This window comes from Triturus cristatus, chromosome 8 (genome assembly GCF_964204655.1).
Source record: "Triturus cristatus chromosome 8, aTriCri1.1, whole genome shotgun sequence".
Lineage (NCBI taxonomy): Eukaryota > Metazoa > Chordata > Amphibia > Caudata > Salamandridae > Triturus > Triturus cristatus.
In genome coordinates this window covers 1310888902-1310913583 of record NC_140591.1, presented here as the reverse complement: position 1 = coordinate 1310913583, position 24682 = coordinate 1310888902, and the positions used below count along the sequence as shown (strand labels likewise).

Genomic DNA, 24682 nt, shown 5'->3' with positions numbered 1-24682 from the left:
GAGGGAGCCACGAAAACGTATTAGATAGCTCAACCATTTGGAAAGCCACACATCCTTCATATCCAAGAGCTTTAATTGTTGTCTGACCCACAGTAGTGAATGATAAATGACATAGAAGTTATCAAAATAGTTTAGTGAAATCTACTAATATTAATAAAGAAAAAAACCACAGGGCATGCCACTCTCACTGTTTCGATTTAAATATCATCTGAAAGAATCAGTATGCATTTTTCACAATTGGAAATGACATACCTATGGGTGGAAATTAAAAGAGATGAGGATTATATCTCGAGACATTATAGTGACAAAGTTCTTGTACTGATTATTTGAGGAGAATACGCACTATATAAATTCATATTTAACCAAAATTATTATACACTTTTGACAAAAAAAATGAAAAGCAACATATAGAATATTTGGCTACTTCCTGATGCAAGGTATTAATTCAAGGTGGTCTTGGATTATGCTTCAAAGACATAAAATATAGAGAGTTATCTTTTCTACAGACATCACAGTGTACAAGAGAGCACAGTTCACTTCTGGCAAGTATATGGATAAATAGTCAAATATACATTGTTGGAGGAATGTAGAGATTAGAGATTAAAGTAATGGCATCACTATCCATTAAAACCGCTCCAACCCTGCTCCAATTTGAGAAAGTGCTGAAAACCCCCTACATAGCGCCCAGTTACATCTCCAACCACTTCTTGTTGAAAGTAACCTTTGCGGTAAACATTGTACAGCACTGTGCTGCCTTTGGGCGAGGTTTGCGACATACAAATACCCCATATATACAAATCAATAGATATAACTTTTGCTTTATAAAAGGGTACATGATGAAAATGATGTGCATCAAATTGGCAAGAGACTCATTAACAGGATGAGGATTGTATGTTTTGGGTCAAGGTTATGATGTTCATACAAAATATGTCTCAGAGTGAAATTGATTAAGATTGAGTTCATGCTTTCCCAAAGGTGTGGTAAAAATAGCACGACAGCTACCTTTGACACTTGTAACAAGGTAGAAGTCTCTCACAGCCTGGAAAACCTTCATTCATGCCATGATTGGACTGTAAAAACCACCACAGTATCAGAATTATAGAAACAGGAAGTGCGGCTGTTCATTCCACGGACAACTCTTCATTTCGATCAGCAGTGTGTGATTTGAACCAGTGGTTTCCGGTGCTCAGCACTGGCACTTAATTGACAGCACCGGGACTCATCACAGTTACCACATGGTGCTGTTTATGAAATATAGGGATGACCACAACAATAGTTGTTTATTAAGCAAATAGACATGAAAACAACTTATACCTGCCTCCCAAGCCATTCTTAAAGCTGTGGGGGCCTCGAACAGTCTGAATTGTAAACGTGTAGCAATGTGATGGTTAGGTGGTGGCTAAGAACCTTAACTGGCAGCGACGGTTGTGGAAATGGGTGGTGCAAGCCAGGGTGGCCTCCTGACGAGGGTTCTGGCACTTTTTTTTCAAGTTAAGCATTGTTGATCAGCTTGGTCAAACAAATTATTGGATGGATTTTCAGAAAATATAATATTGGATATAATTTGGGAAAATATTTTGGGATTCAATTTTTCAGCTTTACATCCGATCACCCGTAGCTCCTCCATCCAAAGTCGAGCAGTGAAATGGCTGAAATGTTGTCTTGTAAATCATTACTGAGCCGCTCCGGTATGCCCTTTTACTTTGACCTCTTCATTGAAACCCGTTTTAAAGAATGTCCCACATCGCTCATCCCTTTCTATCATTATTTTTCATATGTATCTTGTGCTTCTGTCTTTATACACGCAACATAATTTGTGTTTAACCATGGAGGTTAGAGCGAAACAGCCGATTCTCAGTTTCCACAGGTCCTTGAAGCAGTGAGGTGGTGGATGTCAATACATTTTCTGAAAATGTTACCTATCCAAATTTCCCAGTCCATGATGGCATGAGATGATCTTTTGCCCTGGAATCCTTCCTTGCTGCCAGAGTTGACAACAGTTGACCCAGTACATGTGATTAGAAATCTTCTTACTCTAGAAGGTTCTCCATTCCTACAGCAGATCTCGGTTAACACCAAGCCTCTTTTTACACCTGCAAATGGTGTACAGGGTGTTCTACTATCCCTCTTTTCCCTGATGAGAGATGGCCACAAAAACATTTGTGCAGTGAAGATTACATTTAAGGAACTTAAACTATTTGTGATCTACAATGCTGCAGACAAAAGTAACATCACAACATGAGAACTACAAACACTAAAACACTGGCAGTGAGCTCAGTCCATTGAAACCGTGCACACAGCTCTACCTTAGGCAGAAAATATATGGGCACTGGTCATGGGTACTGAGATATATGGATTTAAGCAGATACGGAAACTCCGATAAAAAGACACCCCTGTTGACCACTGAGAGAAAGAAAAACTAAAATGATCAGTGAGATTCCGTGAACATCCAGGGCACATGGAAAGTTATACACTTTACACTAGGACAACGAGCCACTGACATCCAATTTTGGCCAAGACTCCCATATGAGACAAAATGACAAAGTCACACACTATGTAGTTAGAGAAACATGGATACCCACACAGGGTCAAAGGAACATGGACACCAACGTGGAGAAAGGGAAAGCAACTACACTCATATTGTCATAGAAACATAAAGACATTCCACTCTATGACCGGAGATATGGACACTCAAATTGGTTTAAGGGTTCACAGGCAAAGGGAATGAAAGACACGGATAAAGTGAGGCCATTGCTTTCGGTCTTGAGCCAGTCGGTGGTTACTGAGAAAAATCTATGATGACTATTGCTGTTTATCGCTGATGTCCTAGGAAATCAGGTTTGTCTGATGTCCAACTAGATAACTAATTTACTTGTTAATTAAAGTGAGCAGTCAAAGCTTACTCCAGGATGTTGTAGCCACTTTAGAATTCAAATACCGTTTGGCAAAGTAATCACACTTATTACATATATGCAGTCAGGGTAGAGATTTTATTTAAAATAGATCTCTTTCGACCTCTATGCAAGGCAGAGTAATTAAAATAATTTTCAAAGCACATAAAATTAGAATTTTCAAACACTTTCTATAGGGCCACAGGTGGCGAGCTCTCCTCAATTGCAGGATAACCTCGGGCCTTAGTTTTTACAATGATAATAATTTTTATTTGTAAAGCGTAAACATGTCACCCCCTTAAGGGTTTCGAGGTGCTGGGGGCAGTCAGGGAGATTAAGTGAGCTATTGCCCAGAGTCACATGATGCTGAGCTGTTGCAGCGCTGGAACCATGAGCCCAGTGCTCCAGAGTCAGCCGCTCTGACTGCTGCGCCACACCTCTCCACAATAGTAATGTTGCTCTGTGAAAGGAGGTGCGACTCAGAATTTTACAGATGCATCAACCATGCTATAACATACATGCATTTTGTCCTCATTTCTCAGCAGCCCCAGAGCCCATTTAATACAAGCCATTGAAGCTCTAGTAGTTGGAAAAATAGTTACTGGATAAATTACAGTTCTGACACCTTCTCGGGTCAAACTTCTAACTGTGGCAACACTGGTGACATGAGAACCTTGGGGTCCAAAGTGACCAAACTTTAGTAAATCTCATCAATGGCTAGTTGTGGTTGGAATTGTTTCAGTAGTGTGAACATGAACAGGACTTGGTTCACCCACTGAACCCACTAGTTTCAATCAGCAAGTGTGAAACTGGAATTTGTTGTTGGAGTCCTGCTGCACCTGCTAACCACATCTGGAATTGTATGTTGCAGTTGAATGATTCAAATGATTCAGACATTAGGGTGATCCACTTCAGCCAGTGGTACACCCCAAGAACATATGGTGAAAGCTAAGATCCCTTAGGTCCACCTCAGGCTGGGAACTTGGAGATACATGTATTATACAACTCGAGGATCAGAAGTGGCAGTTCTGGCTTCCTAGCAGAAACAGCCCTCTGATTATCCAAGCGCATCCTTATCCCCTATGTAAAGCAAATGATTAATTTTGATTGCAAATAGCAGACTGTAGATTCTAGTCGCTACAGGTCAGGCTTAGCTCCCTGAGTATTGCTCTCTGCATATCCAGATAGCCATGTCTTGTTCCTTTATGTTAGAGCTTGTCACTTTTCAGAATGTTCCCATCAGGCCCACCAGTGCCCTGTTGCATGGCTTCTTAAGTGGCATACACTTTTTGTTAGCTATAGAGAATAAAGAGGTACTTAAAAAGTCCTGTTCCCAGTCAGTTGACTCTCCAAGCTGATGATACATTCCAGCAACTACTTCTAGAGTCAGTTGTTAAGCAGTTTGAATTGGGACTTATGGATAGCCAGAGGCAATCATAGGTTGTGTAATGCTTATTTCAAAGACCGTATTTATGGCCAATCAGTGATGGCAATGTTTTTCTTGGTATATCCATAACAGAGGCAGGAGGGACAGGAACCAAATGGCCATGTTAATCTGGATTACTGAAGATTGCTGAAGAAGCATTTCAGACTTCCTTAGTGCAATCTTTACAGGTTGTAGGTAGTCCTCAGCACAGTACAAAAGTTGGAGACTAAACATGTTGGGCAACAAAGTAAACATCCCAAAGAGTAGGAAGACGCACACCAACACTGCAAATGAGAAACATGACAACCAACTACGGGAATGATAGATAGGGACGGGGAACAACCTTTACAACGCAACTTTTACAACGCACTACCATTACAACGCATTTTTTACAACGCATAATCCATTACAACGCATGACACTACAACGCATTTTTAAAAACTACCTTTACAACGCATTCCATTACAACGCATAGTACCATTACAACGCATACCATTACAACGCATAATATTACACTATACTATCCAACACTTACCCTACTGATGCACCCCCTGGAGTTAGAATAGTAATTTGTACCCCTATACTATCCAACACTTACCCTACTGATGCACCCCCTGGAGTTAGAATAGTAATTTTTACCCCTATACTATCCAACACTTACCCTACTGATGCACCCCCTGGAGTTAGAATAGTAATTTTTACCCCTATACTATCCAACACTTACCCTACTGATGCACCCCCTGGAGTTAGAATAGTAATTTTTACCCCTATACTATCCAACACTTACCCTACTGATGCACCCCCTGGAGTTAGAATAGTAATTTTTACCCCTATACTATCCAACACTTACCCTACTGTTGCACCCCCTGGAGTTAGAATAGTAATTTTTACCCCTATACTATCCAACACTTACCCTACTGATGCACCCCCTGGAGTTAGAATAGTAATTTTTACCCCTATACTATCCAACACTTACCCTACTGTTGCTCCCCTGGAGTTAGAATAGTAATTTTTACCCCTATACTATCCAACACTTACCCTACTGATGCACCCCCTGGAGTTAGAATAGTAATTTTTACCCCTATACTATCCAACACTTACCCTACTGTTGCACCCCCTGGAGTTAGAATAGTAATTTTTACCCCTACACTATCCAACACTTACCCTACTGTTGCACCCCCTGGAGTTAGAATAGTAATTTTTACCCCTATACTATCCAACACTTACCCTACTGTTGCACCCCCTGGAGTTAGAATAGTAATTTTTACCCCTATACTATCTAATACTTACCTTAAATGTAATTTAATATTATGCGTTGTAATGGTATGCGTTGTAAAGGTAGTATGCGTTGTAATGGTAATGCGTTGTAAAGGTATTTTTTAAAAATGCGTTGTAGTGTCATGCGTTGTAATGTCATGCGTTGTAATGGATTATGCGTTGTAAAAAATGCGTTGTAAGTGCATGCGTTGTAAAAGTGTGCGTTGTAACGTCATACATCCGATAGGGACACTCAAACTGAAATACAGAGACAGGCACACTGGTGCAGAGCGACATGGGCAACAACACTTAGACAGATACACTAGTACCTGGGAATGTGGGACATGGACACCCACACCAAGATAGGAAGCAAGAACAATAATACTGGAACGAGTAGACACGGAAACCCACACATGAAATAGGAGCAAGATGATTACACAATAGGGTGGGAGAACTGGGACACCCACCTTTCCATCTTACAAAAAGTGGGAGAGTATAAGACACACACCCATACTCAGAAAATGAGACACTATTACCATGTCACTGCATATTATCCACTGAGTTCTCCAGAACTATTGACATAATAACTTAGTGTCCCAATTACCTAACCACTGTCTATACATATTCATTCTCCAATGTACTAAATTCCCTCTAACCATTGAGAACTATGTTTTTCCACTCATTAACAACAAATGTTTCTTGAAGAGATAGCTTAAGGGACCAGTCACGGGTCTAACACTGTTACATGTAGATATAGATTGCTTGTCTTCTTCATATGGCATTGTTTCATTTTAGATGCTGCTTAGGTAAATCAGCAGTCTAGGGATGGAGGAGGCCACCTGATCAGAATAACAGGAGATATTACACAGGTCAGTGCAGGGTGTGCTGTGTTGTTGGTAGAGTATTTCTTATTCAGGGGCATAAGTATCATTAGTGCAACAGGTGCAGTGGGACCAGGTCCCAGGGGTTTGAATGGGCCTTTTTACCTTAATTATGACTACCATTTACTACTTAAGCATGGAAAAGGAGGCATTTTCCTTGCTTGCATTAATACATAGGATGGCATGTCTACACCAATAGTCTTCTTAAACACTGAGAAGAGCAGAAAGGGTCAACCTCCATGTCTCACATACAACACAGGCAGCATCCAATGCACCCCAGCCTGAAGGGAAAAACCTACATCCCACAAATCAGGAAGGGAACACTGTACAACCTTGACAGAAACACCTCCTGACCATAGACGGTGACCCCTTAAATGGGAATCTCCAGCCACTCCACCAATGCGCTGCTACAGTGCCTCTTACAGCTTCATTTTAAATACCATGAATCCCAATAATGTTACTTTAATTATGAAAAAAACACTATTACCTCTGTAATTGTAATGCCTCTAAACGTTTGTGAATTAAACTACAGCCGCTCATTATGGATTTTTGTTTTGCCTTTGCTGTCAGCAAAACCAGTGCTGTGTATTACAGTATTACATTTTTAAATTGGATTTATTGGTTACATAAAGTCTAAAGGTGCACTGTATGGCAATGGACACTATAGAATGTAAAGATTTACCAAAACAGCTGCAGGTGCTGCCAGGCCTTGTTTCCATCCGTTTAATCAATTTTACTGTTGTATAGCTTGTATAAATGCATAGAGCGCACATTATGTTACGCTAGGTATGAAGGGTGGAATAGTAACACCAGGTAGTGAAGCACACATTTTGACATTTTACTGGGGAAGTTGCTAAATAAGTTAATTTTATTAAAGTCACTGCTATAATACTGAAGAGGAGAGATGTAATTTCCTGTTATGTCACTTCCTGTTATGTGACAGCATCTGAAAATTAGAAGGGCATCCCCTTTTCCCTCTCTTCCCAGTGCCCCAAAAATCCTAGGACGTATGTGCTTGCAGACAATGTCACCCACAAGCAATGGCAAAGCCAATAGTTGTGACCTTTGAGACCTATCCACTCTGACAATGTTTTTTATTCATGCAATAGGAAAAGAAAAGTTACAATGACGTGTATTTTTGTTTTGTATTTGCCATATCATGAAACATTTGTGGGGCACGGGCGCCATTTGTTTTATTTACAGATCCAAGAAGCACATGGGTGAAACAGCTGCAAAACACATGCACTCTATTGGAGGGCTTAAGACAAAAGAAAAAAGTAGTTCCCTGAAGGTGAGCTGTGGAAGGGCAAAAGCTAAGAGTATATTTCAGGGAGAGACAAACAAATGTTGGAAAAGGCAAGCCATAGAATGAGGAAGGAGCAAGCAGCGATGAGTGACAATAAAGCCAATTAATGTTAAACCCGCTGTAGGTTCTTGGTAAGCAGACAATAGGTCTCATGACACTAGACAGCTTCACTACCCTGTAAGCACAACCTAAAAAATGTATATGATTGTGAGTATACAATGCCTCCAAGTGAAACCTTGCAAGGAAATGTATGTAACAACTTTAGGACAGGAAAAGGGAATGAAAGGCTGGGCATGGTACTAATTTGGAGGACAATGTCATGCATGACAGACTGGGCAATCCACTAAAGTACCCTCACTAAGGCAAACTGCTATGACACAAGAAGAGACAACCAACAACCCCAAAACATGATTTAAACAGCATAGACAAATGATGTGCACAATAAGGTAATAGAAATCATCAGAATGTGTGTTATTTTGAGATGACTGAACAAAACTCAGAGCTGGACAAAAAGGTATGCATTGTTCGAATAATGACAAAAAAAAATACAGAGTAGTAACAATGTCTCACAGGAAACATTTCACCTGAATGTACTTTCTAGGCAGTGCTTAATTTGTGCCAGAGCTTTCCAGTGCTTAGCACCGGCACTTATTACTCAACCTGCCAATTCATATGATGGTTGTCTCTCATTTTAGACCTTCATAATCGTGACAACAACCCCCCTGATGTTTTTCACCTGTGCGTAAACTTTTAAAAATTCGATGCTGCGCCGAGGTCGCCCTCCTTATCATGAAGCACAGACACACACCACCAAAAACTGCGTGGGGCCCTGCGTCAGCGAAACAGCCTGGTGACGGGTCCCGCAAACATAGTAGTGCAGCGCTAGTGCGTTACAAATGACCACTCACGCTTGCAAAAACAAAATTAGCCCGTCCCTCGTTGGCGTTGAATCGTCAAGTCAGGTGTCCTGACTTGGACCAATGCAGACTGTGTCTACACATTTCCCCGCCCCAGCATACTGCGCAGCCGCAGCTCAGTTGATCACAGCAAGCAGTGGTACGGACTCGGGACTCTTGAAGCTGCAGCAGACCTCAAGCTTCGGATTAATTAAAGGCAATGTTATGCCAGAAAGTATTGGTTTTGTAGCACACTGCTAATAGTGTAAAGTAATGGAGCGTAAAATGTACCATGACTATTTTCTGTGAGATCACACAGTGGCAATGTGGGTCATGCTCACTGTATAAAACTCGTTAAAATCACCTTCTCATTTGTGTGGGAAAAAACAGTGACAGTGTGCACGACCGCTGCGCCGCAAACATTTTAAAATTCGATGCCTGCCCACAGCTTCCCGCCTTATCATGAGGCACACACACAAACTGCCTGTGACCAACCTGCCCAACCTCTTGGCTTCGGGCTCTATTCTTGCATAGCCGCCTGGCCTGGAGGAGTTCAATCTTTATTCTCTCATAGGCGACAGGTCCCTGTGTCGGGGAGCCTGGGCTCTATTCCTTCATAATCGCACAGCCCGCTGTCTAGTGCCCTGGGTTCTGGTCCCTCATAGACGCCTGGCAGTTTTGTTAAAGTCAAGGCTCTGCCCTCTCATAACCCCTCCGGCTTCGAGGCTGGGCTTCGGCCTCCATTCCAGTGAAGGTGTCACGTCACGCCAGTGACTGCAGTCCGGGCTCTGGTCTCACAGAGCCGCACGGTAGCTAGGTTTGCACATAGCCGCCCGGGCCTTGTCTCCTACAGCCGCCGGGTCCAGCCCTATGATGTAGGGCTCTGTTCACCCACATCTGCCCAATCCCCACCAGAGAACCGAGAGTTCGGAGAGCAGAGACATAGCTCTCATTAGCAGGGGCAGTAAGTGCTGTGGCACCGGGACACAGAGGCCTGAGCCATTATTGCTGTGCTGTATAATTCAAACTGCAGCCCCGGCCCCCATTTCCATCCTTGCACGAGGGTCCATGACGCACTGGCCACGCCACTGCTCATTAGTGCAACAGGTGCAGTGGCACCCATGTTCAAGAATGAAGGAGGGTATTCCTCTGTATATATGGTTGTATTTTACTATTGGACACCTTCCCTGCTTCCTTTAAGGACCATTCCACGTCGCTGCACCACTGCTGGTGAGGGCTGCTGGTTGCCACAGCTTGAAGGAGACTGGTTAATGAGGGGCGGGAGCTCCTTTGTGGGGCACCTGTGGGCACCTGTGAAAACAACCTCTGTCATGGGAGGCGACCGGGCCTATCTGTAGCAATCTGTCCTTCCCGGGGCAAGCATGGCGAAGAAGACACACTAACTCCCTCCCCCACCCGCCCAGGGGGCACTTAGTGGGACCAGAGTCAGAGCAGAAGGGAAAGAAATCGGCATTCAGCAGCGTCAGGTGAAGCCGTGGGTGGTTGCTGGTGGGGTGCATTGCTGCGGCGGGACAGTGGTGCACAGATTTGACACCAATCTGCTCGAAGCAGCACAGTCCTGTGAGGTTGTTACTCTGTCCAAAAAGTGTGACATCGTGTGCCAAAGAGCATCTTGTAGGCTGCAGTACACCCAATTTATGCATCACAGCGTTGATTAAATTATGCGACAAGAAATGGCAAATGGCGCTGCATTGTGCGGCAGTGCCCACAATTTTGTGTATCACTACCTCACCACCAGCTGGAATTTAATTAGCGGCAGTGAGGCACCCTTGGACAATTATTAGGAAGCTGTTTTATTTACTGATGTGATATGTCATGCTGTGAAGGACCCGCAAGACAGTCAAATGGCAGCACAGAAGACGGTAGTAACCTAAGAGGGAGTTTGGCTGGTACGTTCCCCTTCTTAGGTTACTGTATCACTGTATCTTATGAAAATAACTAGAATCTGCAATTTTCATCTGCGAAGAACGGTGGCAGATTCGGAATCCCTTCATCTGTCCAGAAACCATTTAGATCTATCTTTTTCTCCACACTTTGTGCACCTGGCTCAGTGAATATTTGCAACAGGCTCCTTACATATGCCTGCACAGGGCCAGCAGTAGGGCAGAGTGACCATCACCACTGCACTGGGCGTTGACTTTGGGGGCGGGGGTAGGGGGGTTGGGGGTGCCATTTTCTCAAATATATGATGGAGTTAAAAGCACCTGCTACAGTGTTCCTTGCCTCCAGCAATTTTCTGGCAAAAATAAAAATGTCAATATAACTGGTGATTAATGGAGCTGATGGACAGAGAATTGAGCTTTGTCTAGTGGAAGTTTATTTTTGACTCATCATAAGGTAGCGCAGAGGGTTTATGCTTCAAAGCATGTGCACCATGCAGATCACAATGCACGTGTAAAAAATAGTTCAGTGGGATACTGTTTTTGTGGGGGAGATCCTTTTATTTCTTTCAGTCTATAAGTTAAAATACTAATATAGAATATTGAGCTACTACGTCTACCTGTCACCAAGAGCTGCATGTAGAAATGCATGTGAGAGGGTGCATTAAGGAGATGTGGGTGGGGGACAGTAGAGCATCTGGGTGGAGCCAGAGGTGGAAGTGGGTGGAGCTGAGGAAGTGGGTGTGGCCTCCCCCAAAAATGTGAGCACCTGCACTTAATATTTTACAAATTAAGACCTGTTTCTAGGCCACTAGGGAAGAATAGAGAGAATTAAGTAGTTTATTCAAAACACAACGATATGATAGGGAGCATTGCACATCAAGAAGCAACATTTTAAAATAAGCATTGGTAATGCAGTAGGTTGGCCTTATGAATGAAAGTGCCCTGTTTCACAAATGGGTTTAGCCACTCAATAGGTCATCATACATGTACTTTGTCACTCATCCTTTCTCTCACACATCAAATCATCCACCCGCTGACTCATGCTTGGTCATTCACTTTCTGATCCAATCTCAATAAAACATATACAAATTAAACAACATATAGAATGGCATATATTCCTCACGGCTGCTTTCCTCCCATCTGTTCTGCTGCCAGAGAAAGACAAACACCATAGATTATCTAGTTATCTTAGACACTTTTACTCCATTACAATGTCCCGTACGTGCCCCTGAAAGTTCAAGCTCAGGCAGCTGGATAAACAAAAATGATCACAGGTGTGTGGAGGGCAAGCCCTTTTTTGTGAAAGCACACAACGTCTATCCAATCGAAACATGCACTACTAGCTCCAAACATGTGGGTGGAGCCAAAGTCCTTCTCTAGTGATGCTCGTTAAACTGTCCGGAGACAGCCGCGCTGTCAAGCCAGACCATAAAAATAATACCATGTATTAAATGTGTCCGAGTACATTAAATTGTGTTATTCAGCTTGTGATGAAAAATAAGATAATTTTAAGACAAAGCCGTTGGTTTGACTTTTATGCATTTTCATACGTTTTGAGTAGTAACATATCATATAAAAGGATGTAAATCTTTAAATCTACTCTCAGTAAAATGAACATACCAGTAACTTGCAAACGGGAAAAAATTACCTTGCATGTAAAAACCCACCTCAACCAGTGACTAATGGTCAGTAATGCAAGTATCTATTTAATAATCGCTTCTTCCTCCATTTTTCATATGTTATATAAAAGTAGGAAAAAGGTTACCGGGAAAGCTGAATCAAAAATGATCTATAAGTAATTCAAAACCATCAATTCAACAGCAAATCGAACAAATGCTTAGTCCAACTTATACTTGCAACAGTATCATATACATGGCTCCGTTCCTCAGCAACATATTTCTGTAACAAAAGACAAACATCACGGTTCCCAACCACTGTATTGTGCAATGAGTCTTCCAACCTGCTCGGTTAGATGTAATGTGTAGCAATTTAAAAAACACAGATGTGTGAACAACATATATCGTTTAAAAGGTAGCCATGTAGAACAATGTCTTATAAGAGAGAATTTTTATTTGAGAACCCAACTATAATGGAGAAATATTGTCATCAATGCACTAGGGCGCAGACTCCAAAAGTCTGTATGCAAGTAAATAGTTGTTTATTCAGTCATCAAGGTCCAAATGACGCGTTTCGGCTGCCAGACATGCAGCCTTGATCACATAACGCGCTGTGAGGTAATGGGTGCAATATATACAGGTGATAGTAGTAGTCTTTTTGCAGTGTTAACTACAGTGAGTAGGCATTTTACTACACTTGGCTGGCTTTTGCAGGAGTGTTACTTTACTGCTTTAAGAAAGGCAACATCTAAATGGCACTGAAAAACATAGAATGACATAGTGGACAGACTATTGACATGTAGACAGCGATGTTCACAGATAGAAATCACATCAAAACACTGACTAAAATATAGCCCGTATTGTAACGTAACTAAATGCATGGTAACGTTGAGAATGTGAAACAAATTTATACTCTGATTTGAAAATGGAGAAATTTGTAAGTACACACTGTCACCCTAACCGTGAAAATACGAGCCAAAGTGGCCAAAGGATGACGGTGACAGTCCGAGGATGACAGTGTCGGGTAAGCCTCGCTGTGTATATTAAAAGAAACATTGGGCTGTGAACATAAGTTAGATTAATCCGTATAGAGTATTCCGGGCTGTGCTTCAGGCTACCAAGAGTGCCTTAATGCGTTGTCAAGCATGCATAGTGGCCTAAAAAGTACATTATATATATATATATATATATATATATATATATATGTATATGTATGTATATGTATGTATATATATATATATATATATATATATATATATATATATATATATATATATATATATATATATATATATATATATATATATATATTCACTGAAAAAACCATAGGTTTCACACATGTTATAGTTAGTGGAAATTTTACTGATAAAAAACCAATGAAATTCCCCCGTTATAGTTAGTGCAGGCAACTATAACTCACGCGACCGCAATCCTCTGCTGATGCTAATACTGTATTTAGACACTTATTTGCCCATGTCTTCTTCCATACATTTTTAGCTATACATATATTACAAATATTTTTTTTTCATATAGACACATATGTCATCAGCAGAAGTTTGCGGTCGCGTGAGTTATAGTTACCTGCACTAACTATAACGGGGGAATTTCATTGGTTTTTTATCAGTAAAATTTCCGCTAACTATAACATGTGTGAAACCTATGGTTTTTTCAGTGAATTTGCAAAGTTTTTTAAATGCTAATTCCTAACTATAACGTGTGTGAAACCTATGGTTTTTTCAGTGAATTTGTACGTTTTTTTAAATGCTAAGTTACTTTACGCCATTCGTGGCGTGCGCACCCACTTAACGCAGTTCGTTCCGTGCGCGCACGGTGCGCTTCGCGCACCGTGCGCTCACAGTGAGCACGCGGTGCGCTTCGCGCACCGCGCGCCCACTTTACGCAGTTAGTGCCGTGCACGCACGGTGGGCACGCGGTGCGCTACGCGCACCGCGTGCCCACGTTACGCTAGATGGGCCATGTACGCACGATGCGCTTCGCGCACCGTGCGCACATGGAGGACATATGATGCACTTCGTTTTGAAAGGTAATATTTTAATTTTTCGTATATGTTATAAGCAAGGTGGAGAGAGAGTGGATAATTTTTTTTTTTATTATTTTTTTAAAAAATATTTTAGTTTAACTCATCTTTAATAAGCCATGCACAATTGGTGTCATTCGGGCACCAATTGAACACGGGGTGGGCAGAGTGTGGATAATTTTTTTTTTTTTATAATTTTTTACCGTACGCGTACGGTAAGCGTAATCGGCGAAATTAGCGAAAAAATTAAAATTCCGTTTTTGGCCTTGGGGGATCTTTGGGGACTCCCTCAACATTGCTATGTGTGTGGGAGCTGTCTAAACAGCCCCTTTACATGTTTTTGGGCTTAATATTTTAAACATCACTCTCAGTGCGAGAGAGAAAATGGCGGCCGCCGCTTCCTGGTTTCGGCCGATTCGAATGTTTACTAAAATCTAAGAGCCAATCAGAATCGCGCTCGCGCACGCCACCGTACGCGTACGGTAAGCGTACCGTAAGCGCACCGTAAGCTGGCTCAGATATATATATTGATTTAAAGGCTATTTTCTCAGAATCTACTGAACAGATTTACACCAAACCTACAAAAGGCACTTCCTTGAACTGAGGACTACCTCTCTGCCAAATTTCTAGTAATTCTGTTCAGCCGTTCGGGCTGTAGCCCTGTCTAAAGGTCCTATGGAAAAATGCATGGGAAAAACGCGTTTTGGGACCCCCCTTTTATCTCAGCCCCCGCTTGACGAATCCCCCCGAGACTTTCAGGGAAGGAGCGGAGCGTAGCGCCCCACCTATTTTGAAAAATTCGCGAGGATTCGTCGACCGGCGCCAAAGTTATTCAAAATAGAATGTTGCGGATTTCCTATGGAAACGTGGTCCTAACTATAACTACCTACTGGCGACCGCCAGTAGGTAATATATATATATATATATATATATATATATATATATATATATATATATATATACAGTTCCACATTTGTCCCAAGACGAAGCTCACTCCTCGCTGGGTAACTTACGTTAATTTAGATGGCAAACATAGTTATGGCAAGTTCCATTAAGTAAGTATTTTGCCCAACGCGTTTCAAACTGCAATAGTTCTTGGTCACGGGCCAGCAGCTGCAAAAATAATCAGTAAGGGTTTTTGCATTTGTTCATTTCCTTTTATTCACTTCCATTACCCTCAGGTGAGTTGAAATACACCCAATTGCACCATGGGATAGGTAGTCCATTAACATAATAATTTCATGAAGCCACTGCAATAATTCATTAATATCGCCTCAAATAGGCTAACAGTCCATTGCCCAACTTTGCTCGCAAATATTATCTCCCAGTGTTCCCCGAGTTGCCTCGTCGTCACAAGGCTGGGGACCCGCCATAACATTCAAGGCGGTGGTGCGCTTCTACGGCAGGACCGCCGTTTAAACATACAGTTCCACATTTGTCCCAAGACGAAGCTCACTCCTCGCTGGGTAACTTACGTTAATTTAGATGGCAAACATAGTTATGGCAAGTTCCATTAAGTAAGTATTTTGCCCAACGCGTTTCAAACTGCAATAGTTCTTGGTCACGGTCCAGCAGCTGCAAAAATAATCAGTAAGGGTTTTTGCATTTGTTCATTTCCTTTTATTCACTTCCATTACCCTCAGGTGAGTTGAAATACACCCAATTGCACCATGGGATAGGTAGTCCATTAACATAATAATCTACTGAACAGATTTACACCAAACCTACAAAAGGCACTTCCTTGACCTGAGGACTACCTCTCTGTCAAATTTCTAGTAATTCTGTTCAGCCGTTCGGGCTGTAGCCCTGTCTAAAGGTCCTATGGAAAAATGCATGGGAAAAACGCGTTTTGGGACCCCCCTTTTATCTCAGCCCCCGCTTGATGAATCCCCCCGAGACTTTCAGGGAAGGAGCGGAGCGTAGCGCCCCACCTATTTTGAAAAATTTGCGAGGATTCGTCGACCGGCGCCAAAGTTATTCAAAATAGAATGTTGCGGATTTCCTATGGAAACGTGGTCCTAACTATAACTACCTACTGGCGACCGCCAGTAGGTAATATATATATATATATATATATATATATATATATATTCACAACAGACGTCATCACCTTCTGTGACTCACCATATGGCTGAACGCAGACCCCTCAGATTCCAATCTTCATACATCTGGTATTCTCCCTTTATTTCATTTTCATTTTGATGGATGATTACATTTTCACAAGATTCTGCATGTTAGTGCTCAGATCCCAGGCCGACGCATTTTGGCTTCCGCCTTCTACTGGGGCTCCATTTATATTTATATTACATATTTCTGCACATTGATTAATGGGAACTACAGGAAGGTAGTAGCCTTACAACAAATCATTGCACAATGTACAAATGTCTGATAATGTCCTCCTACTGCAGTAAGCTATACATCCACTGTTTCATCTTATAAGACATATCCTCTCCTTCATCAAAGATGGTGTATACCGTGCCACTTTTCTCTCTGCCCTAGTACAAACAGGTTTGGATTACATGATGATTCCCTCTGGGCTAGTAGTGCAAGACTGAGCAGCCGCTTGTCTTCTGTTTCACGGGTGCAAAGTTCGAACTGGATGGCTTGGTTGTGAGTGCTTCATAAGATGCCATAATGGTGGGTGTGAATGTTGGACGCTCACAGCTTTCAACAGACCAGCTGGCATATCATTACTGTAAGTCATTGAAAAAGATTGCGGAGAAATACTTGCTCAAAAATCCAAGTATGTGATGATTTAGGAGGAGTGTAAAATGATGCTCAGGGCTCGGAATGGAATGGTTCAAGCATAGCATTCCAGATTTCAGGAGGCATGACACCACAGATTGTGACAACATGGCAACAAGGTATGGAGGAATGAATAATTGACACCATACATTGAGGGGGGCATGAGACCACGGATTTCAAGAGCTAGACTCCACAACTTGTTAGAGTATTTTCTTAGCCAAAAACACTTGTTGACTGTCTGGGAATTTGATGCAACATTGACAATATGTGATTCGAGCTCTTTGCAATGGCGTCTTGTCATATGAATATCATTTTTACACCGAAGTTATTTAAAGTAGAAATAACATTTAAATGTCTTGGGATTTTCTTGATATTCATAGTTGTCGTTTATATTCCTATATGGTGTAGGTTACACCTTCAAGTTGTATACATTGTAAATTTAGAGCATCGAGGGGTGGGGAGGGGCAACTGGTGTGCTGAGAGTGTATCTCCGCTGAGCCAGCCTCTCCTGAATTACCCTAAATCTGATTACTTTACAAAATACAATGGTTCAGTAAAGACTAAAAGTATACACATTGCCAAGATCATATTGTACATGTTGTTCACCATCAACCATTAATCATTTCTTTCTTTGAAGACTAGAAACAATATTTTATCAATGCTGATCATCCAAAAGCTAACATTAATATAGTGTGTATAACATACATGCAAACAAATAGGCTGGTTAGTGTGACATAGTGGTTGCACTCTGAAGAAAAAAAGACAAATTATGTTCACTTCTTGTAATAAAAGGTAGACATTTATAATTCTGCATATCGTATTTATGTTTTAGATGTGGTCTTCAGTTTTGGGTTTACTCTGTGTTTATACCTGTGCCTCTGGAAGTTTCTCTTTCTATGAAGAACAAACATTGACAATGTGTTTTTGAGACATGATACACAGCAGCTTAAAGTTAAGAAAAAAGCTAGCGTTGACTGCATCATAGTGCCTATTTTTTTAAGCCGTATTGAACTGCATTAGCGCAGCTGTGCAATATGTAAAAAAAAAGTGTGCCTGTGTTAACAACATGAGGGATGTGCCGGGAGGAGGGGTGGAGCTGCAACAATGGGAGGTGGGAAAGCAACATGAGGGTGGAGGGGGGATGGGGAGGCAGCAGTAATAATGAAAAACAGGAGGTGGGCGGGAGGGGGAGAAGAAATAGTAACTAAATAACTTCACGAGCAGCAGATGGACACTAATTAGGTTGAATCAATCTGTGCTTTGTCCATGCTCCACTGAAAGTAATGGAAGTGATGCTTTGCCTGCTCTGGCAAAGTCGGAGTCCGCAAAGCACAGTGACAATGAAACCAACGAATAGTAAGCAATGGGTGAGCTCTGAACCCTTTACAGTAAACAGTACGCCTCGCAAGCGAGATGGCTTCAGCACATGTGCTGTTGCAGGCTCGACCTAAAAAGCCTCTTACGATAGTTTTATTCACTACTGTATATAAGTGTCTTGTTATGAGATACTTAAAGATTTCACAGATCAGACTTTATAATTAAAACGATTAGGATTTTTCTCGACTCAGTGCCTTTTTAGAATAATTGCTCCTCTGACAACAGTGGCTCTGGTGTAACATAAAATTGCACGTTTAATGAATTACAATATGTAAGGATTTTCTTCATGATGCAGCCATGAACCTTTTCCCAGACAATGAACAGGGGACATATACGCTGTCTGGGCAACAATTTCACCTCATTATTACTAATTTAATACCCGACTGCCGCAATCAACAACTGGAAGATGACAAATGAAGTATTGCAATGTCTCTCAGTGCATGCACCACAAGTGTCCTGTTTCTTTTACTAATTCTTGATCCATTAGTGTGGAAGCATTTTTTAGTTGAAATCTTCCAGTCATGCAACACACAATGGAATACGAAGGAATTGCTGTAAATTCATGCGGAAATGCTGTAGCCATGAAATTGAATAATTCAATGGCCCTGGATATGACATTGGAATGTAGCATTAGGTCCACATGCACATCACTACCCTTATTTTAAAATAATTACGAAATTGAACATCACTGAGGAGAGTATCATTAATGAGGTTAATGTCCCCATAAAGTCATAGGCGTTGCTCACATATGCTGCTATATTTTCAAGGACATTTTAATTGACTTGCAGTATCGTTGTACACAATTAGCTGTGCTTAATTCTTTATGTAAAAAAATCCCACAAATAATGTGAAACGCTGTAAACAAGTGTAATACATTGACTACCTTTTGTAGAATAATATTTTGGTTTACTTTATTTTAAATGATTGGCAGAAAGTTTATGAGTGAGTGAAAAGTATTTTCTTGAATCAATAGTTTTTGATGATTTCCATACCTTGAGTCAACTGATCCTAAAACTGTTCCTCCTCCTAAAAACCTTCATGTTTGAAGTCCAATAAGTAACAAATGTATTTAAATCCTCTCCACAGAAGTTCTTGAGATGTTCATCTTGGAGAATGAAAGGCTATGAGAGTCCCACTGGAATTTAATATATGACTTGCAGGTAGATCAAACTAGAAGATTGCATCAGTGCTCAAGATCTGAAGGCAAAGAAGGTGATATGTGACTTGCTTCCTGTAATTATGGAACCTCCACTATGCAAATGCTTACTTAGGAGTAGAATGACTGGCCACTAAGAACCATTTTTTAAAATGTTTTTACAGCAAATCATGAATATTATTTTTGACTCCAGGGGAAATATGGTGAAAACTAATGAGAAGATAGGTAAAATAGTCAGATGTGATCACTAGGCATGGTGCAGATTAATGATCACTTTGAAGACAGTGAGTGAGTATTCAGGAAGACCTGCTAACGGACTTACTGAAATAGATAGCTGGGAGAACTGGTGTGTGTCAGAAAGTATTTGGCCAATATGAGGAGTTTAACTTTTAACAGGAGATATAAAAGGAGATGTCCTTTTCAGAAATCCTAGTGCTGGGCTGTTGAAGTGTTAAAAGTGATGCATGGTGACATCCAGTGCTTTGGTTCATGAAATAAAGTTGTGATTGATTACGATGAAAGGATAGAGGAGTTGCGTGAGTAGAGAAGAAAATAACTCAGCTTTGAACAGTCTGAGTTTAAAGGTAACTATGTCTACCAATTTCCGAGATAATTAGTGCGTAGTTTCTAATGATTTATGTAGTTTGAAGCAGCTACCTTGAGTAAGGCTGTCATTGATGTATTACGGGGTGACAACAGTCATAGGTGCCATTACCTACAAAAAGCTCATATACGGATAATCGGAATGTCTGCCAGCAGTGGATCTAGATCTGCATCTCAGAAGCACCAACAATCAGCCCAGACTGCATATCTGGCAGGAAAGACTTGGTTGGTTGAACAATGCTGTCACTGCACTCTATAAACTATGTAGGATTCGTTTATATGGATATAGAAAGCAGCAAGAAAACGTTAGAGAAGGAGGTGATATTCCAGGAAAGACCAAGACATGCTGTGCACACAAACAGTACCTTCTAACACTTGCATACCTCCTGCAGCCATTCACAAGACAAATAACTAAGAGAGAAGGATATGCTTCCATGGTGTCATTGAATACCCGCGATAAGATATCATATTATTATTATTATTATCAATGAGGATGATGATGATAATAACAACCACATTTCTTCAATTTCAAGCCACTGTGAATAATATGTTGCCATTACCCACTTTAATAGTATTCAAATTACTTTGACCTTGGAAGGCAGGAAGGATAGATTCTAGTGCCCTACAGATTACCTCTTTTCATAACACTTGCCATTACATGCTTAAATGCTTCTTGCTGGTGAATTATGAGAGAGAACTGCAAACTACTTGACCTGACAACTTTAGGGAAATATACACAGGAAACTATACTCTAGAATCATACACCTGCTTAAAACAGGAATATTCAGCCTCTAATCTGGATTCTGGAATGTAAGTTCTAATATTTAAGATTTCACTTTCTTTATTCCAATATATCAAATTGAACATAAACTGTTCACCTTCAAAGTCATGTTACCTCTGTGATTACAAGGAGGAACCCATTGAGCATAATATTTGTCTATATCCTGCATTATTGGACCTGGGGAAAAAACATGCCCAAAATCTGCATTGTTATTTCTAATTGCAGGACTATCAGGAAAGTATTGCATACTGTTTTTTCTGCAAAAGGCAATCAATTTATTGAGAAGTTGGCCAAACGGTTAGACCTTACTTATCGCTGTCTTATAAAAAAAAGTAAATTGAGAAATTATATTATGAGTGTTTTACATATTTTAGCATTGTTTTAATAATTAAATAATTTTAATATCTTGGTTTGTGATTTAACTATTGGAATGGATGTTTTACTATTCCTCTAAATGAATTAATCAATTCATTCATTCTTGCCAGAGTATAGATCATTGTGCCAGAGAACAAACACAAATATGTTTGCACATACCTTCTGGCCATTCGTAATCAATACAACTTCTTCGATGAAAGGTCACCATCTTAACTAATTATACATACAGTTGCATGCTATTGAATGGATAGTAGCTTTTCCTCATGAAGTGAGACCTGTTCATTCTACAGTCGACACACTCATAAAACCTGAGCCCATCATTGTTGAGTGGATGATGATTTTCAAAGGCATACCGATTTCAAAAGAGATATGGAACTAAGGGGTATTATCAAGAAACAGCGTTAAAATTATCGCCGGTTTGGCGGCAGAAAACTGCCGCTAAAGCGGCTATAATGGGCTTGATAATATGCCTTAAAGAATTCCAATAGAAGCCCATGTTCTGGTGTCAACATGGGCTTCAATTGGAATTCCATAGAGCATATTAACAAGCTCATTATCGCCGCTTTAGCTGCAGTTTTCTGCCGCTAAAGCGGCGATAATTTTAACGCCGTGCTTGATAATATGCCCCTAAGAGGTTTAGCATGTCCATCTTCTGTTTACTTCTCTTAGCCACAATCATATCCTAGATTAGGCAGCAAAACAGCACAGTAAATGATTGTATTTGGTTTGAAGAATCCCTCAAGCTGGATAATACGACTGGAAGTAAAAATAGGGGAATAATAATTTTCAATACAGTTGCCACTGAATTAATTTTACCCACTCCTAGCAAAGGTAGGGAAGAAAAAGCATAAGTAACAGCATTGAGCAAGACACGCAGGAGCACTGCTAGCGGGAAAGCCATAATTTAAATGGAGGCCAGGCTTTGGAGGTATCTGCAACAATATTGAACATTTCTGTAGCACACACTGCGAATGTATTATCCTATTGAAGCTTAAAGTTGGTGTTGTTACGGCCCACGCTAATGTTTCCAGTCCTGAGTGGATGAAAGGCTGATGGCTTTGAATCCAGTGAATCCAGTGACCCCAGGTCAAACGAATCGCTGCAGCTGGCACTCAACCCACTGAGATACTTTGTATCTGTGCAGGAGGCTACATACTATTGCTAATTATGCATAATTAGAGCGAACTTCCTTGAACATAACACTTGCTCAAAAGACACCCCCAGGAGCAATTTAACTATCTGATCGCCACTGGTCCCTGCTTCTAGGAATCCCACAACAAAGCACGGGTTACAGGAAACACGGCGGGGGGTTGCTTACAGATAGAGAACACGCTGCCCCCTGTACGCATCCGGGCTTCTGAAGTCCAGCAATTACAGGGAACTTCAGTCACCGAGGAGGCTTCTCATAACGTCCCTTCCCAATTTCCTATGGTGCTCAGTGTGAACTTGTCCAAATCTGTGTGATACAAGGAAACACCTGGTTACTTCTGCATAGTTTTCGTTGTCATTGGACATTTTTAAACCTATGAAGCTCTTTAAATAAAACGCCTCGGCCAATAAATGCCTCTATTTTCAAATCTGCCACTGAGCATAGTAAGGAATTCTATTTAAAAATGGATAAATGATGGAGACACACATGCCTGCACTTTGCTCCATATAGCCTGCTACTTCGGCGGTTCAGTCTCGTGTTTCAGGCAGATCAAAGAGACATCTGCTGCCTTCAAATTCAATAGTTTCCTTAACGAGAACAAAGTTGCCTTGAAGTCAGTTTTACTGCACGTGTATTTTTTTTTACCCTGATTAGCACAGATAAACTTTCAAAAATAAACAGAAAAACGCAGAGTGCACCCGAGCTGATTTGCATGTGTTTGCATGAAAACATGATGTGAGAAAATGACAAAGCTACTTCCCTGGGAGCATTTCAGATTACTAATACAAAGTCAATTCCTTGATGAGAAACTTGAGTGGCACTGAAGTACCTCTACGTGCTGCATAGTTTGATGATTGACCTTCCATGGCCTCAAAACATGTCTCTCTAACTCACTGGGAGGCCTCCTGCTCCCGTGACCTCATTTCCACCTTCATGCCCCAGGGCAGCTCTCTGTATCACCTGAACTCTGGTTTGCCCATCTGCAATCCGAGCCTTGGACACAGCCTCTCCCTCAGATCTCTTGAAAGACCTATCTGTCACCTCAACCACCTTTTCTGATTTTATTGTTGCCCAAGGATTTCATGTGCTGTTGATGACAATCCTGCGATTGTTAGTTCAGATTTTCCAGTTTCTCACAACTGCCCATACCACAATCTTGCAATTTCCTCTATAACTACTAAACATGTTTTGGTTCTCGAGATTTTAATAATCTAATTTCTTCATCCGTAAACTTGCCATCATCGCCTATAAGTGCTGCGTTGTATAATTGTAGTTACATATGTAAACATTACCTTGCTAGCCACCTTATGATCCAGGAGACTTCTCTTCAAAGTCTAGGTGCCTGCTATCCAGTGCTTAATTTGAGTCGTTTTTTTCCGGTGCTCAGCACCGGCACTTAATTGGTTTCCGGTGCTCGGCACCGGCACATGATTGTCAACACCAATCTTAAAATAGTCTACAACATGGTGGGGTTGCTCATCTAATTTAGAGATGAGCAGAACGAAGTTAGTTTAGGACTACAATGTCCATTAAATTTGCTAATACCTGCCTCCCCAGCCATTCCTTTAGCTTTGGGGTCCTGGAATAATCTGAACTGTCACATTTGCATGTGAGAGAGATGGTTAGTAGTTGTTTTGGCAACGATGACTGGGGCGATGGGGGGTGCAAGCTGCAGTGCCTCCTGGTCAGAGCCCTGGCACTTAATATTTTACAAATTAAGCACTGCTGCTATCCAAAGCCAATGCTTAATGTGTGGCTGTGTTTGCTGGTGGTGGGCACTTGAGGGGGCCCCCTCCGAGGTACATGGAGGGGCCAGAGTACTCTGCTGAGGGGCCCCCTGGAGCTTGGGGGCTGCCTTGCACAGCAGGGGCTGCGGGCCTGTGTTATGCCACTGGTGGGCACTAACACTCATTTGTGGAGAACAGGACATCATTTTCGTCCTCAGGCTTTGAACAGGAGCAAGAGTGAGAAAGGCAGATAAAAAAGAACACAGGAGGAAGAGAAAGATTGGAAAACAGTGACTAAGGACAAAAGAAGGGATGAAAAGGAACCTGCAACTGTGGGCTTAAGAAACAGGAAATACAGGTTGTGTAGAAGAAAGAGGCATGAGGTAGAATCAATACAAGGCTCTCTTGGCATTCAGCAACCTAGTATGTAGCAGCACCAATGGCTGACTCCTAAGAAAATATTCTTTTACAAATTAAACACTCCCCATTTAAGTAATTCAGTAAACTCAACACTTTGTCCATGTCATTATTTTACTCCGATTTCAAAACTAGC

The 24682-nt window shown here is 41.3% G+C and overlaps 1 protein-coding gene across 2 annotated transcripts in view; it reads right to left on the bottom strand.

Moving 5' to 3' along the window:
• ROBO1 (roundabout guidance receptor 1) overlaps positions 1 to 24682 on the bottom strand; it is a 1505960-nt gene that overhangs the window by 456750 nt on the left and 1024528 nt on the right. The gene's annotated exons all lie outside the window — the stretch shown is intronic.